The sequence below is a fragment of the Heliangelus exortis genome, chromosome Z (assembly GCF_036169615.1).
Source record: "Heliangelus exortis chromosome Z, bHelExo1.hap1, whole genome shotgun sequence".
Classification (NCBI taxonomy): domain Eukaryota; kingdom Metazoa; phylum Chordata; class Aves; order Apodiformes; family Trochilidae; genus Heliangelus; species Heliangelus exortis.
In genome coordinates, this window is record NC_092454.1 from 698430 (window position 1) to 704296 (window position 5867).

At 46.4% G+C, this 5867-nt stretch overlaps 1 long non-coding RNA gene across 1 annotated transcript; it reads right to left on the reverse strand.

The window, feature by feature from the left end:
- Positions 1 to 2696: 2696 nt before the first annotated feature.
- Positions 2697 to 4438, reverse strand: LOC139790103 (uncharacterized). Its single transcript, XR_011723388.1, has 2 exons — positions 4267 to 4438; positions 2697 to 3164 (listed from the first exon to the last, which is right to left on the reverse strand). It is a non-coding gene; the product is annotated as an uncharacterized lncRNA (long non-coding RNA).
- Between the last annotated feature and the right edge of the window lie 1429 nt (positions 4439 to 5867).

A 5867-nucleotide genomic window follows, 5' to 3' on the forward strand; every position in this document is an offset into this window, starting at 1 on the left:
GTTAACTAAAAATTGTTGGCTTGGGTTTTTTTTTTTCTCCTCTCTCTCTATAGCTTCCTCTCCAGAAAACACAAAATCCTCTCATACTCCTCCTGATCTTGGCCAGTCCATGATACCCACATTTTACACTACGTTCCTGTCATGCACGTTTTCCTGCCCTCCAACCTCATCCTGCAGTGCAGATCTCCTGTGAGCACAGAATCTGACAGTCATTCTGAATTTTGTATAGTTTTTTCCTTAGTTTTCCCAAAGTCCTGCCAAGGCAGCACTGACTTGTACAACCTCCTCTGGTCAGAGTGCTCTGACACACTCCCTTAGGCTCAAAGAAGAGGCAGAAAATCCTCAGCTTCAAAGATGTGGGGGCCAGACCTTGGTGAATGTTTTATTCTTCTTTATTGAAGAAACACATTGATACAAGGGCAGAAAAAAAGCATTTCAGCTGCTAAAGAAGAGCAGGGGAAAAGCTGACAAAGAAACAGCAGCTTTAGTGTGCTGAAGTGTCAGAAAGCTTAAAACAAAGTGGAAGAGGTACAGGTGATGGAAGGGGAACGTCCTCCCTCTCCCAAGGACCCTTTTTGAAGCAGGCAGCTGTTGTGACAAAAGGACAGGGGACAGACAGGACACTTCAAACACTCCTGAGGATGACAGTGAAAGCCATTTGATCTGTAAAAGCCAAATTTCTTCTTCCTCCAGTTCATCCCCTCAGATTTCTGCCACCGAAGTTCACAGCAAGGATTTTGAACTTCTTAAGAAATGTCTTGGTTCCTCCTTTTTTTTTTTTTTTTTTTTTTTCTGTTCCCAGAGGTTTTACCCCAGGGAAAGATTGCAGCCCTTACTTAAACTTCCCATTTGCTCCAATGAGAATTTAATTCTAATGAGAATCTTGACTCAGTGTCTATGGGATTTAATTACTAAAAATATCAGCCATTTTCACAATGTACTACAGCTTCAAGGCTGCTTACAAATGTGAATTAAACTACACATGTGAAACACAAGAGATTTAAAAATGTCCATAATTATAAAGTAAAGTACAAACTATAGAAAATATATATGCTTAGCAATGTAATTCAGCCATAAATATAGTTACTGATGTCACAAAGTCAACTACTTCAAACCTAGCTCTGTCCCCTTGTCTCCTGAATGGAGCAAAACACATCAGGGAAGAACAAATGGATGGATTAGGACTTGCATGGAAACATAAGGAGGTTTTGTGCTCCATTTCCTCACTTTTTTCTTGGAGTGCAGCAGAGAAACAAACATTTTTGAATTGTTTGGGCATTCATTCCATATGATATATTAAGGTCAGCTTTGTCCCACCCCTCCTTCATCCCAGAAACCACCATGGCAGCTCTGGATCACCTCTCCTTGGGCTACCAAATTAGCAAGAGAGAAAATAATGTTATTACCTTGGCCCAACCTAAAGATGTCAGGGGTCTGCACCTCTTGTCACGGGTGGGCTGGCACAGATGGCAGGGTGCACACTGGTACCACGGGGGGAGCTGGGTGCCTTTTCTTTTTCATCCCCCATCCCCCAGGTTGGTGTTGAGCAATTTCCTCCTTCATTGGGTGGCAGGAGGGTGGCTCTGAGGCATGGCTGAGGAGATGAGCTGGGTCCTCCACTATCTGCCAGAAATTGTCTGTGGGCTTCAAGCTGCTTCAAGCTCCACTCCCCGGCCCTGAGGCCCAGAGAATATTCTGGTGTATTTAAGCATCTGCAAGTGAAAGAAGAGCAATAACAGCTTTTATCAGTTTATAAAGCACCCAACCTGAATCCTGACACATCTCCAACATTTGAGAGTGTCAGACTTTCTCCCAAAAAAGACCAGTAGTAACTTTTTCATGGGCATGTGTTACGTAGCCTAAAAATACATGTCACCACCATCTCTCTCTGGAACAGACACTCTGAGCTTCTTTCTTAGAATTGCTCTGCAATAAATACCTGGACTTTGCTTTGGTGAAAGGTCCCTACATTTTCTACCATTACCAGTGGTAGAGTTCACATCAGGTGCAGCTTCCCAGAGCACAGGCAGGGAGGTTTGGCATTATTTTAAAGAAACTCCTCAGGTTTTATCTTCTAATTTCTGCCTTTGTGAAAACTATCAGCTTGCTTTTCTATTCTGGTGGTTTCCCACTCAGTAGCTGAAACACCATTATGAATAAAGCTTTGTATTTTACAAATGTGTGTGGCCCATTTTCAGTCTTAAATGGCAAATAGGTGATGGGAGGGAAACAGTTGCAAGGTGTCTCTGGGCAAAACAGATACGTTCACGATTCACTGCCAAAATGACCAATTTTTGAAAATTATGTCTCACTACACATTACTTAAAGCACATCCAAGCAAAGGCAGGCAACACCCATAGAAGGAGTCATTAGGAATTATTTTGTGGTTTCAGCTTCATTCCTTTAAAAATGACTCACCAGAAAAAAAAAAAAAAAAAAAAAAGCTCAGAAAAGACCTCTGTTTTAATTATTGTCCTGGCCCCAAACATGGCTCTTTTTATCTGCTTGTGCAGAGCTGCCATTTTTTTCCAGGGGGTCCTTGCCTGGTCCCGTGCACAGAGCTGATGATGCTGCTGAGCAAACTGCCCCTCAGCCACTGGTTTGCTCTCTGTCATTTGGTGTCATTTGGTCCCCAAGAGTCACTCATGGCACCAGCACTTTCCATGTGGCTTCTGTGTTTTGTAGCAGCAGAGGGCTTCATAACACTAATCAATTTATTTCCAAAGGGTTTCTCTGAAAATCCATAAAGAGTATCCACTGCAAATGTGCACACTCTGCTTTTTCCACGGCTTCCCAATGAGCCACATTTCCATGGATTTTTTATAGGAATGAAAAAGGGGAAAATCACAGCTCCAAACTGGAACAAAACACAGCCTCATATTTTGCTTTCCTGCTGCTGGAGGTCTCCCAACAGGGTGAAAAAACTTCTTTGGAGACACATAATTAGCAGCCACTTTCAGGAACGTGGTAGATGTGAATTTTTGTCTAATGCTCATGCCTGGGACACTGCTGCCCATGTGAACAGAGCACTGCAGCTTATGTTGTGTGGTTCCAAATGGCTTCATGTCTCCTCTGAGTGGCTAATGGCCCAATGGCCAGCAGCCCCTCTTGGTCCCCAGCAGCATCTGCACTTGTGAATCGTCCACACAAAATTCTGTGGCATGCTGAGAACTGAACATATGGGGACAGCATAAAATGCAGTGCATTAAAATCACAAAATAAATAGTAACGGGGCTACTCTGGCAGTTGTGTTGTTCCTTTTCCCATTTAATTTAAAAACAAAAGCCAAAAGTCCATTATTAACCACAGTTTTTGCATTAATTTTCAGTCTGCCAACCTAGTGTACTCCAGAAAGACAAGGTCTTGCTACAGAAACCAGCTTCACTTGTGTTACTATGTGTGAAGTCTTACGTGTCACTGGAAATTTACATTTTGTGGTTTATGAATATTTCACTGTTGTGAGGTGAATAATTATATTTACCTCTATTTTCCCTGAAAGTAGTGCATTTTCATATTACTTTAATACCACCGATGCCTCACTTATTGCTAATATTAAAAATGGATTTAATTATGACTTGATTAATCCCAAACTAAAACACGGCTGATATCAGAACAGGCCAGGCACAAATCAGGTGTAATTTACATCCTTAATTATTATATTAACAATTTCTTTCTTCTGAAAGCCAGGGATGACACACCCAGTATAACCACCAGCAGGCCAGGAGATGCAGCTCAGACAGGCAGAAGAACCATGGGCAGAAAGGGGACCAACTGAGACTCAGAAAGGAGGAAAACTGGGACTGCTGAGATCCCTCCATCCCTGGGGGGGCTGCAGGCTGGTATCAGGGTCCCCTCCTCCCTTCTGCTGGGAGGGAATGGTCCAAACTGGGACCACGAGGCCACATTTTTCCCAGTCTAATCTCTACTAATGCTTCATCTTTTTTCAGTGGTATCTGGAGATCCTGGATGCATTACTGGGTTAGATAACTAAATAAAGCCTTCCCTTTCCTCTGTGCGCTCATTCTATTATTATTTTTTTTTTAACTCTGTTTTTTGTTTTTTTCTCTATATTGATTCACTTCAAGGGACCAAAAAAAAAAAAAAAAAAAATCTGCATTTTAAACAATCAGCAATTTGGCACCGGCCCTGTCTTTTCTTTGTACCACGAGCAGTGCTGAGACCACTGTCGGTGCCAAGGGAATAATAACTCACAGATAGAAAAAACCCTTCAATAATGGAGGGAAATGGCTGTGCTGGGAGGCCCACCAGCCTGCTGAGTCCCTCAGCACCCAGCGCCGGGCTAGGAGGAGCCTGGGCCCCCAGAACCTTCCGACCGTGGCCTGAGGGAAGCTGTGATGGTGGTGGAGCTGTGGCTGTCACCACCCTGCTCTGGGACTGTGGTCTGTCACAGAACCGTGTCCCATCGTCACCACGGGGACCAGGGCCTCTGGGGCACTGGAGCCTACCTGTGGTTGCCCAGAGCTCCCGGTGCTTGCACTGCTCTCATTCCATCTTTCCCATCTCCCAAGTGTCCAGGGAAAGAAAGGTGTGTGGCAGGGGACATGATGGAACACACGGCCAGAGGCCGTCACCGCGTTGGGTCAGGAATGGCTCCAGGCTCCAAGTTTTGCTGCACTTGGTACTCTGGCTACCAAGAGATTTGCTGAGGACACTCGGAAGCCAATCTGCTAAAAGCTGTAAGAAGTGACTGTGTGCAATGTCCCTCATGCGTTCTCAGAAGTCTCCTGAGACCGGAATCCTCACTGCCCACCTCAGGGATGTCTTGGACTCCCCCTGGCACCTGGAGGAGCCCGGTGCGCCTGCACTGTCTGCGTCACTTGCACCATGGCAGCTCTACTGGATACACGTCCCAGGCAGTGTCACCCCTCACACTGTGTCCCAGGGGCTGTGAACTGCTCTCTTCCTCCAAATGTCATGGCTGGAGAAGAAAAGAGAGCCCTTGTGGCAGTGGGTGCCAACTCCGGGGCCTTCTGCCCGGCAAGGAGGACACACGGCAGCTTTGCAACGCTGCTCTGAAATGGACGCCTGCCGCACAGGTGAAACTATGGCGGCTTGGGGCCGAGGAAGGAGTACAGAGAAGGGAGGAGTACAGAGATGGAAGGAGTACAGAGAAGGGAGGAATGAGTACAGAAAAGGGCCTCTTTGCTCCATATGAAACAAGTGATCATGGGAGGCACCAAATGTGACGCTATGCTCAGTACCCACTCGGAACAGGAGAGGCCTCCAACTCGGCTTCCATGAAGGCCAGAAGCTCTCTGCTGAGCAGGTGAGTGTTCCCTCTGAACCACTACTTTGTGTGAGGAATGGGAGATGCTGGTGGCTTTGGGGCTTCCTGAGGGAGAAATCTTATAGGAATGAGTATATGGGGTGGGTGATTCTGATTCCAGAAACAAACACAGCCTCCAGCTACAAGGAGAGGCCACCTCTTGTCGGCACCAGGTATCCTCACAGGAGAACGTCCATGTTGGCAGGGACACTTCCCTCCAGGTGGCCACCTCAGCACCCCCATTTCTCACTTGGGGGACACTTCCCACCTGTATCTGGTGGTCAGTGGGAAGGCAGCTTCTGGAGGAAGTTCAGCCTGGGACTGAGGAGAATAAAAGTTCTCCCGGGGTGTGTGTGTGGCTGGTCTCCCATGCAGGCAGAGAGCCCAGCACGGTTCCATGGTGCTGCTTTCCCCATGGTGCTCCTCATCCTTGGGCTGCCCCAGGACCAGGACTCCCCTCCAGCAGCATTGCGTGGCTGCTTCTGTACCCTCTGGTTCCAGAAGGCTTAAATTTATGGCACCTTGACTTTTCTATTACTGCTTTTGGCTTTGGACTTTCTTCTCTAGGCCCAGCAGAGGA